Consider the following 10617-nt stretch of genomic DNA (forward strand, 5'->3'; position numbering starts at 1 on the left):
ACTGACACCTGCGGGATGGGTTCCCCCTTCGCCCTTCACCTCTCCTCTATCCTCCCCTGCTCAGGGAGCCCTGTCCCCGAATCTATTCCCCCCGCCGCTGCTCACCTGCCCTGGGCCTGCCCCTCCAGTCCTGCCCCCCACCTCCGCCCCCATGCAGGAGCCCTCCCCCTTAGCCCCATCCTGCAGTCAGACACACATAGGTTTGAATTCTGACTCTGCTGATTATGAGCTGTGTGACCCTGGGGAAGGTAGTTAACCTACCTGAGCCTCGGTATCCTACTGGGTAAAATAGGGACACGAAGAAAGACATAGGGACACGTGCAGTCTCCTGCTGGGAGGCCATGGTCCACACCGGCTTCTGGTGTCGGCGTGGTTCTCCCTCTTGAGCTGGCTGGTGGCCACACAGGACTTTGCTTTATAATTATTTATTAATAATTATAAATTAACTATTTATATAATTATTATTATTTATAATTATTTATTAAACGGTACGTTTTTATTTTATGCACTTTCGTATATATATGTTCTATCATACAGTTTCCAAAAAAAAAAAAGCTTTTTAAAAAAGTAAACCTATAGAAAACATATCAGGGGCTAAATAAAGGCTAGTTTAGTTACCCCCCAGTAACTAGTCCCCACTGCCAATACCATTTCAGTTCTCTCCTCAGCCTCGAGTTCTCTCCTCAGCCTCGTCCTGGCACAAGGGCACATCCCAGGTACAATCCCAGGTGTGAGGTTCTGTAAATGGCCCAAAGCAGTGTCACCTGCCCTTGCACTGGAATTATCTGGGAGCAATTCACCCACCTGAGGAAAGACATCCCTTCCTCTGCCCCACCCCTGAAGAATCTGCCAGGAAGAAAACTCCAGAAAGAGAATCCTTACCCACCAAGCATCTACCACGCGCCAGGTACTTCTCATACACCAGCCTATGTAATTCGTCTCCCAGTCCTATGAAGCTGGTGCTGTGACGGTCCTCGTTTTGCAGGTGAGGCACAGAGGAGGTGACTAACTTGCAGTGGGTCACATGGGCGGGACGGTGGAGACAGTATTTGAAACCACGACTGTGGTTTCAAGGGGCTCCCTTGGCCATGCCTTTCCTGAGACCACTCTTCCATACATTGCTAACTTAGTTTCCGGTAGTTTCTCCAAAACGTTCATGTGCACGCAAATTACCTGGGCTCTTGTTAATTCTGACTCGCAGGTCTGGGGTGGGGCCTGAGACTCTGCATTTCTATCAAGTAGGTCCTCAGCCTGGAGGTCCCCTCACCATATTGCCCAATCAGACACAAAGCCCAGACCTCTGCCTACTTATCACAAGGACCTGGGACCTTATCATTATATTTGTGATGGTGACCTGTGATCAGTGATCTTTGATGATATTACTACTATGACTCATTGAAGCCTCAGGTGATGGGTAGCATTTTTCAGCAATAAAGTTTCTTTTAATCAAGGTATGTAAATTGTTTTTTAGATATGATGCTATTGCACACTAAATATAATATAGTATAAACATAACTTTTATATGTACTGGGAAACCAAAAAATTCGTGTGACTCGCTTTACTGCGGTAATCGCTCTATTGTGGTGGTCTGGACCAGAAGCCGCGACATCTCTGAGGTCACCTGTACCAGTGTCTCCCCACCTTTTCACCTGTGGCATCCAGAGAAGGTGATAGAACTCGTGGCCCGTGCTGGAGCACAGGAGACGGTGCTGCCACTGGGGCAAAGCCCTCGCCCGAGGGTCCCCACGGGCCAAGGGCATCAGGTTCTCTGCACACTTGTGTTGTACCCACAGCACCCAGAGAGAAGCCCTGGGTGGAGATTCTTAGACTCCCCTTCGGGACGCTCGTTTCCCACACATTCTATTGACGCTCTGCTCATGTGTTTTGTTCACAGTCACATTTGCATATTAGTTCAGGGTTCAGGTTGTTTTCTGACCAGAGGTGGGTACCCGGTGACCCCGGCTCCCTGGGACTCGGCCTGTTCGATCTGATCCCAAGTAGCTGGGTCGCATCCACGGCACCTGCCCCCATCCCGTCAGAACCGGTGCTACCCTTTCTGACCTAGTTATTTGGTCTCATTTCCCAATAACCACCAGCGTGGCCTCCTTCCCTCCCTCTTGTGAAATTAGTTGCACAAAGAATGAGAAGTGGGGGCCTTTCATGTCTCTAGGTTCCTCAGGTATGATTTTTGCCACACGTCACTCCTGCAAACTGGCCCAGCCAGCCTGACGCGCTTTCCAGAATGCGCAGTCCACACTTCCCGGCAGATGCCTTTCGCGTCTTGACCATGTACAGAACTTGCTTCTTTCTTCCGGGGCTGCAAGGCAGGAACAGTGGTGTGGCATCCTTGCAGATCTCCGTAGTACGACATGGAGCTGGCACAGAGCTGGAGGCCCCGGCAGCTTTGACGGCGCATAGAATTCCTGCACACGCTCAGCTGATCGCCGTCTCTGCTCCACCTGTGCAGCCTGCCCTGTCACGAGCCAGGGACACTGACCAAGCGCAGGTTCAGAGCTTCCTGCCCAGGGATGTGATGCTGTACCCCTACACGTGGCTCTGGTTTCTGGAAGCACAGGCCCTGCCAGGGTTCCCGCCAGTGAGAATGAAATGTCCATGGGGCCGAGATTTGAAGAACAGCGGATCTTACTTGACAACAGACCCCAGAGGACCCTAGACAGGGAAGAGTTGCTGCCCTTGGATCCACTGACCCAAGTAAGTACTGCGGGGATTCGGGAGGAGGGGAGATGAGGAGAGACATCAAAGGGGCCTGTTGAGATGAGGCCAAACACACCTGGCACCTCTGCGATAAGGTGGCATCCAATCCCCTCTCCGGGAGCACTGCCAGCTTCATGTGCCCCGGCAGTGTTGACTCTGGCACGAGGGGAGGATGCTATCAGCTCACAAGGTCTGAACCAAAGGAGCCTGTCAAGATGAGGGCCAAACACACCTGCTGCCTCAGCGACAACGTGGCATCCAACCCCCTCTCCAGGAGCACTGCCAGCTTCACGTGCCCCGGCAGTGTAGACTCTGGCATGAGGGGAGGATGCTATCAGCTCACAAGGTCTGAGCTTCAAGGCAAGGGCAGAGCGGCTGATAAGCAAAGCAGAGCCTGAGAACCACACCAGGCACAGGCACACGACCTACCGTGCTATTCTGTGGCCGACCACAACTGGGGCATTGGAGGATTGCCCGGCTCAGGCCTGGTACCGCCGGCGCGGCCGGGGGGTGGGGCCAAGACGGCCAGCCCAGCCCCCAGATGTGCGCCCAAACGGGAGCTGTCTGCATTTTCCTCCAAACGTACACGTGAGGATCCCCTCACACCATGGTTCTTTACTCTTTTGGGGTAGAGGGGGACACTTTGAGAATCTGATAAAAGCCAGCACCTTTTGCCCTGAAAAATGTAGCATCCAATGGAAGGCTGAGAGTTTGGCTTTCCATCCCTCTGAAACCTGGTTGATAGATAGATGGGAGGATGGGAAAGCTACTTGGAGTGTGGGGAGAGAAGCTGTCTCTGAGGCCCCAGAGGAAGGGAGGGGAACAGGGAGAAGTGTTAGCTAAGGTTAAACTCTGCGGTGAAAGAAAAGACGGGAAGCATCGTCTCTCAGAGATGGCTGATGGAGTAAAGGATGCCACATACCAAGTGGGTGGAGTCAGATGTTAGCAGAGCGTCTTCAATAGTCCCGACCTGATCACCTGGCCAGGCAGAAATCCAGCAGGGGCCCAAGAACGTAATTCATGGGAGGCTTTGGGAGTAAACTGCAAGTCTCTCTTCACCCTCGTGATATAACACATCATGATGAATTCAGGGTGCTGGACAACCGTCAAACTTGGTCATTGTGGCAGACTCACAGTCCCTGCCTCTTGGTGGTCACTCCTCTGGGGATCCCCTCCCCTTGGATGTAAGCAAGACCTTGCCTCTAACCAATAGAATATGGCAAAGATGATGGAATGTCCCTTCCTTGGTTGGGTTATGTTATGTAAGACTCTGTCCTGCTAGCAGATTCACTCTAGAAACTCTCCTTGCTGGCCGGATGAATTAAGTGACCATGATGGGAAAGCCCACGTGGCAAGAAACTTCCAGAAGCTTCTAGGAGCTAGGACTGACTTCTAGGAGCTGAGGGCGACTGACGGCCAACAGCCACAAAACACCAGGGCCCTCAGTAATATAACCACCAGAAAACGAATCCTGCTAGCCACTTGAGTGAGCTTAGAAGCAGTTCTTCCCCAGGAGGGCATCCAGATGAGAACCCAGCCCTGGACCACACCGTGATTCAGTCACATCCTAAACAGAACCTGCTTAGGATCTCCTAGGATCATACCTGATCCACAGAAGCTATGAGATGCTTAACGTGTGTTGTTTTAAGCCACCCTGTTTTTTACACAGCAATAGATAGCTAACACAGCCATGGAGCGAGAAAGGAGCTCAACGGCTTTCTCAACCTGTGCTGTGGTCAGGAGTGTCCGTGTTGGTAGACAGAAGCACAGAGGTTCCAGGACAGGGATAAATGGTTTCTCCATTTCATCTCAGGAATCACTGTGTTTGTTGTAAGTTTAGCTTTTATAAAGTCCTTCACATTGTGCTGGAAGACGTATTCCTTTTATTCTGTGAACTCATTTTATAGCTAAACCTTACCCCTGGAAACTGTTACCGTGAGCCGTCACCTAGACTTCAGAAGACTCATATTTGCTTATTTTTTTTATTGGAGTATAGTTGCCTTATACTGCTGTGCCAGTTTCTGCTGTACAGCAGAGTGAATCAGCCATACGTATACATCTATCCCCTCTTTCTTGGATTCCCTTCCCATTTAGGTCACCACAGGGCACCGAGTAGAGTTCACTGTGCTATACGACAGGTTCTCATTAGTCATCTGTTTTATACATAGTAGTGTATATATGTCAATCCCAATCTCCCAATTCATCCCACACACATCCCTCCCCGCTTCCCCCTTGGTATCTGTACATTGTTCTCTATGTCTGTGTCTCTATTTCTGCTTTGCCAATAAGACCATCTATACTATTTGTCTAGATTCCACATATATGAGTTAATGTACGATATTTGTTTTTCTGACTTACTTGACTCTGTATGGCAGTCTCTAAGTCAATCCACGTCTCTGCAAATGACACAATTTCGTTCCTTTTCATGGCTGAGTAATATTCCATTGTATATATGTGCCACATCTTCTTTATCCATTCCTCTATTGATGGACATTTAGGTTGTTTCCATGTCCTGGCTATTGTAAATAGTGCTGCAGTGAACATTGGGGTGCATGACTCTTTTTGAATTATGGTTTTCTCTGGGTATATGCCCAGGAGTGAGATCGCCAGGTCATATGGTAGTTCTATGTTTAGTTTTTTAAGGAACCTCCATACTGTTCTCCATAGTGGCTGTATCAATTTACATTCCCACCAACAGTGTAAGAGGGTTCCCTTTTCTCCACACACTCTCCAGCATTTATTATTTGTAGATTTTTTGATGATGCCCATTCTGACCGGTGTGAGGTGATACCTCATTGTAGTTTTGACTTGCATTTCTCTTACAATTAGTGACGTTGAACATCTTTTCATGTGTTTGTTGGCCATCTGTATATCTTCTTTGGAGAAGTGCCTATTTAGGTCTTCTGCCCATTTTTCGATTGGTTTGTTTTATTGATATTGAGCTGCATGAGCTCTTCGTATATTTTGGAGTTAAACTTTTGTCATTTGCTTCGTTTGCAAATATTTTCTCCCATTCTTTTTGGGTTGTCTTTTTGTCTTGTTTATGGTTTCCTTTGCTGTGCAAAAGCTTTTAAGTTTAATTAGGTCTCACATGTTTATTTTTGTTTTTATTTCCATTACTCTAGGAGGTGGGTCAAAAAAGATCTTGCCACAATGTATGTCAGAGTGTTCTGCCTATGTTTTCCTCCAAGAGTTTTATAGTGTCCAGCCGTACATTTAGGTCTTTAATCCATTTTGAGTTTATTTTTGTGTATGGTGTTAGGGAGTGTTCTAATTTCATTCTTTTACATGTAGCTGTCCAGTTTTCCCAGCACCACTTATTGAAGAGACTGTCTTTTCTCCACTGTATAGTCTTGCCTCCTTTGTCATAGATTAGGTGACCATAGGTGTGTGGGCTTACCTCTCGGCTTTCTATCCTGTTCCATTGATCTATATTTCTGTTTTTGTGCCAGTAGCATACTGTCTTGATTACTGTAGCTTTGTAGTATGGTCTGAAGTCAGGGAGCCTGATGCCTCCAGCTTATTTTTTAAGTTATGAAGTCAGTCTGGGTTCCCTGATATTTGTTGTGAAAAATGATAGCAAAACAGCACTCACTAAAGTGAGTATTAACATATAAAATAAAGGACATTATTTATTAGTGCAAAGGAATCTTCTCAGGGAGTCGTAAATTGTCTTTAAACAGAAGTGTTGAAAACAGTTTCCATACAATTATACAAACTACCGGATGACCAAAATTCAATATGAACAGGGACAGTTTTTTAATCTTTTACTAAAACAAAAAGATTCTAAAAAATCACTTCTCCCCTTCAAACAGAATCCCATCTGTTCAAGACTGAATAAATATGTCCACACAGCAGTTCATTTCCAGAGTTTAGTAAACATTGCAAACTTAGTATCAGAGCATATGGGAGATATTTAGCAAAAATTCCCCCCCCCCAAACTCAATGACTTAAGGAGAAAATGAGAAATTTTCAAACTGTTGCCATACATATATTCTACCTATTTCACTGACTGGAAATCCACACTTCAGCTTTATATATTCTTCAGCAAGACAACCAAATAATTTTGCTTTAATATGAATGTGCTGAATAATTTTAAGGAAAGTATTTTTTAATTTAGGTATTTTGATAATGGTTTATTTAAAGGAGAAAAGGGAACAGAAATATTGATTCATCTTCCATTAGAACCTTAATGTCTCACCAGTGAAGTGAGGAAACAGACTGCCACGTCCAGCTCTAATGAGCAAAACTGCACAAGAGAAGGAAAATGTGGGGTGGGTGGGAAGGGGGCCCATGGGAACGGGCAGCTCCTGAGCACAGTTGTGGGTTTATGGCAGTTGGTTTCTTCTTTCTTTTTTTTTTTCTATAATTTTTATTGGAGTCTAGTTGATTTACAATGTTGTCTTAGTTTCTGCTGTACAGCAAAGTGAATCAGTTATACATATACATCTATCCACTCTTTTTTAGATTCTGTTCCCATATAGGCCATTACAGAGTATTGAGCAGCGTTCCCTGTGCTCTACAGTAGGTCCTTATTACTTATCTATTTTATATATCGTTGTGTGTATATGTCAATCCCAGTCTCCCAATTTATCCCTCCCCTGGTTTACCCCCATCTGGTTTTCTTATACTTCATAATTTACATGTTTACAGATATTCTTTCAAACGTACCCCATGTTACTTTTTCAGAAAACATTTAACTATGGGCATGCGTTTAGTCCCTCGATTAAAATCACACCTTTGGAAGGCGGGGAGGCAGCAGCGCAGCAGGGCCAGGTTCATATCGTTTCTCACGGGTGAGGAAGTAGAGACCCAAGACAGGAAGTGACTTGGTCAAGATCCACAACCGGGGGGGGCAAAGCAACAGCCAGAACTCATTTACGGAACAAAAGGCATGGGTCACCTCAGGGACTATAACCCTAATGTGACTTAACCCCCTGTTGGGCTGCCCCCCGCAGGCCTACAAGGCCTGCACTTGCCCAGCTTCAAGATCAAAGGAAGAGCCCAGAGTCAGTAAGAGAGACATGAGTGGTTTAATGGATGGGGGAACTTACACGTTTGAAGCAAGGTCCTGGAGCGACACCCCACTGTGTGCATCGGATGGGCGGGCAGGACATAGCAGCAGTCTTTGCTCCTGGGGCAGGGCAGGGGTGGGGGGTGGGAGATTGCCAGTTATAGGGGGATTGAGGCCAGGCGGGCTCATTTGTTACCAGGGAAACTAGCAGAGGGGCACGCCCCTCACAGCCCCTTAGATAAGAACAATCACTAGCTGGGGTCTGGGGCAAGGACATAGGAAGATCAGTCATGTGCGTAGGGTGTAGGTGAAGCAGCACTGGTCGGGCAGGTGATGTACAGAGAGCAGCATGACCACACAGCCCCCATTAGACAACCTGCTCTTTCCCTGAAGTTCTCTCCCAGCGGTTCACATCTCCTCTCCTCCTCCGCAGGTGTACACATCCTATCACCCTCAGCAACTCATCTAGCGCCCACCGGATCTGTTAACCCACCAGCGATGCAAAAGGCAGGTGGTGAGCCCAACAGTGGCCCAGCTGCAGGGCTCCCCCTGGCCCCGCCACGTACAAATGCAGCCCCATCTCGATATGTACACTCAGACTCACATGTTCTTCACACTCAAACATCTTTGAAATCAGGCTCCATTGCACAACCGCTATCGACCAGGGCGGGCAATTGGAATAGTGTCAGTATCACCTACCTGAGCACCATCAAAAACAGCATCAAACCTGCAGGGTGGGCGTCAGCTTTTCAACCCCTAGGAACCAGAGTTGTAGTTTTAGGGTGAATCCAGTACATTTAGCCACATTCCTGAAGCAGGTGTTAAAAGTAGACTAACTTGATATCCTTGTAAAGCTGGTTTATAGCACCAATGATTTTGTTTTTATAAATTCTTTTAAGAAATGCTCTCATCCACACACTTATTGGCACAGAGAATAACACTAAGCAACTAAGCCCGTGTGTCACAACTACCGAGCCTGAGCTCTAGAGCCCACGAACCACAACTACTGAGCCTGCATGCCACAACTACTGAAGCCCACGCACCTAGAGCCCGTGCTCCGCAACAAGAGAAGCCACCGTATTGAGAAGCCCATGCGCTGCAACAGAGTAGCTCCCACTCGTCACAACTAGAGAAAGCCCGTGCGCAGCGACAGAGACCCAACGCAGCCAAAAATAAACTAATTAATTAAAAAAAAAACAAAACAGATTTGCTAACGCTCCCTGAGATCATAAAGCTACAATTTCAAGTGTTGGGTGTCACGATTTAAAAAGCACGGAAAGCAACACCGTAGGCGATGCGTAGCAATCACAGGATGGATTTTGAATGTTCTGGTGTTATGCGCAGGGGTCCTTGTGGTCTGGGATAAAATTTCCATTAACAGCATCAAACAATGGATGAAAAGAATGCTGCATCTCAAACAAACTGGAAGAAAAGATCGTTTGCTCTTGATTTGTTAGGTGACTACAAAAGTCAACGTTCAACAGTGAATTTGAAGTGTGTGCAACACTCATGAAACATGAAGGTAATGGGGGAAAAGCTCATTTCTTGGTTTATAGATGAACAAATTTGAAACACATAGCTAATGTTAAAAGGAGGTACTTTACCATCTCATCTGCAACCCTAAGAGTTAAATGTTTAAGTTGGGCAGAAAGAAAGCTTTTGGGAGGATCTTCCTTCACATTGGAAGAAGAGGCATTGTCTGTTCAATTTAGTCTCAGTATAGTCAAGCACACATGATATTAAAACCATAAAAATTGACGAGATCATTCTATTTTCAAAAAAGCAAGCACCCTAATTTATCTTAATAAAATGTGATTAAAAAACAGAATTACTATCTTCATGGGGGGCTTATGGAACCAATGCACTGAAGTTAGAGGCAGTTACCACTAGTCTGAGATTTAGTATCTTTCTTGTATTAATTCAAATCCATTTCAATTAGAATCTTAAGGTTACCCAGCAAAAAATAAAGTTTATATTCCCAAACTTTTTTAAAAAATCAAACTTTTAAATACATGTGAACCATATCTTACTAGGTAAGTATGTACCAAGGGCTGCTGACAGTAGAGCAGAATTTCATCATCAATTAATTCCACACTCTCAACAGGAATTTGACTGTAAAATGAAGAGGCAAGGAAAGCGTTTATACATTTTGACTTAGTAGGCATACTTCTGGGTTTCTAAATAAAGCAATTAAATAGTGGAATGATTGCATAATTATGATATTCCACTCCATGAATTATTACACAGCTATTTTTAAATGGTAAATATCAACACTACATTTAAGTTACTTGTAACACGTATGAGAAGACTGGATGGGAATATTAAAAAAACAGCTAGTACGTCAGGCAGCAAAAATTGCAAGTGACTCTTCCAAAATTTTCAGCAGTGTTGTCTTAGCACTACTTTTATAGTAAAAAAAAAAAAAAATTGACTATCTAATACCATGTTGTGTAAGCATACGGGGAAAAACAGGCACACACTATACTGTTAACATCAGTTATTGATTGGGTTTAGGGGAGAAGACAACTTTTTTCATTATGTATCTTTTAATTTTTAAATTCTTAATAGAAACATTTTTAAGTTAAAAAAATTTTAAATGCTTCTTGAAAACACTCATGCCCTTACCATAAAATACAATAACAAATTGGCAATTTGGCCTATATGAGTTAAAAAAAAAATAGTATTAGCACCCATCCCCCTCTACAGTAAGTATCCTAAATGGTGCAATAGTATTCATTGCCCAGAGCCTGCTTCTCGATTTTAAACAGTACGCCTTGACGGCTGACGGCAGCCATGGGCTGTGCTGTTTGTGGAGTGACACAAAGGCGCGTCACGGCAATGCCACATAGAAAACACACCAGCAGATCTAGTAACCACACTGGTAGCCT

Source organism: Tursiops truncatus, chromosome 6 (assembly GCF_011762595.2).
Source record: "Tursiops truncatus isolate mTurTru1 chromosome 6, mTurTru1.mat.Y, whole genome shotgun sequence".
NCBI classification, from domain to species: Eukaryota; Metazoa; Chordata; class Mammalia; order Artiodactyla; family Delphinidae; genus Tursiops; species Tursiops truncatus.